Source organism: Chrysochloris asiatica, unplaced genomic scaffold (assembly GCF_000296735.1).
Source record: "Chrysochloris asiatica unplaced genomic scaffold, ChrAsi1.0 scaffold00196, whole genome shotgun sequence".
Classification (NCBI taxonomy): Eukaryota; Metazoa; Chordata; class Mammalia; order Afrosoricida; family Chrysochloridae; genus Chrysochloris; species Chrysochloris asiatica.
Window position 1 is genome coordinate 3,326,280 of NW_006408714.1, and position 1,234 is coordinate 3,327,513.

The window sequence follows — 1,234 nt, forward strand, 5'->3', positions numbered from 1 at the left end:
GAGAGGATAGGATTGATCCTTTATGTGAAGACTCTTTCCCTCTCAGTTGGTATTTTGAGCTATTACAACCAAAAGCATAGGCCAATTTCCTCAAATCATAGCAATTTACACTTGCTTCCTTCACCAAAAATTGTTTTCTATCTTCCTCTAGTCGTGTTCTGATCATCAAGCCATCGAAGCTAGGTCAAATTGCTACTATCTATAAGTTTGGACATTTTTGTGCATCTCCCCTCACTTCATATCATTTGTACAATTCGCTCTCAGCTCTAGCCCTCCATGTCTATATCTTTGTCTGTGGGCTCAGGAGTTCCCAGGTCTCACCATATTTCAAACCAGCCAGCCCTTCCTCTTCTCTCTCTCATCTCCAGGTCGATGGGAGTTAATGGAATGTGGTTGAACTCAGTCCATATCTTCATTGCTGCCTTTCCCCTACTTCTACTCATCAGTAGATCAATGTGGTCACCAGTAAGCTTATATGCCTGCTCATGTGTTCCCTTTGAGTTTTGGTGTTGGGGGTGGGGGAGTGGGGTTGTCCTGAAGGTACTTGATTACTTGCCTTAATGGCTCCCCAGCAAACAACTTACTTGTTCTTATAGTAACCAATCAGATTGCTATTTTGGTTTTGAACTTTTGTTACTGATCTTTCTTTCAAGAAGTATCTTCTGTTCCTCTAACTGCTCCAGGCTGGTCTGCTTGTCTTTCCAGTGGGAATGTCCCACCTAAGAAAGTTCTGAATGGGGCTCAGGATTCCACCTAAGGTCCTATAAACTACAAAGGCTTTGCAAGAAGCCTATTTCACTGGGCAAGTTCTAGAACCCCTTTTAGGTATTTCAGTCAGTTATATGCTGAGGATGGGCTTACATACTTTCTATAATCATGTTTTCAGAGATTCCTTTCTGTCCCCTTCAAGTGTCTCTTTTACAATAATAAGCAAGAGAAATCAATATTCATAAGACAGTCAAGCATCATAACATTACTTCCCCTTTTATACCCATTCAGACTATATCTCGATTCCTGTATCACAGAGCAGAGACTTGTTGTTCCAAGGTAGAGCATACATCACTATTTACCTCTGTCCCATTTAGCTCATGCAAACCTGCTTAAGTGTTCCCCTGTCTACCTTTCTACCTTGTTCTTCCATTCCCCAGCCCCTTCTTATATATTGCTCTCCCCAACCCCTGAACTATGATATGTCTATCCCCTACTCTGTGCTCTACCATCCCCTCCCTTCCAC

The 1,234-nt window shown here is 42.3% G+C and overlaps 1 pseudogene; it reads left to right on the plus strand.

Annotated features, from left to right (window-relative positions):
- The window catches only part of LOC102842172, a 165,164-nt pseudogene that overhangs the window by 125,494 nt on the left and 38,436 nt on the right, over window positions 1-1,234 (plus strand).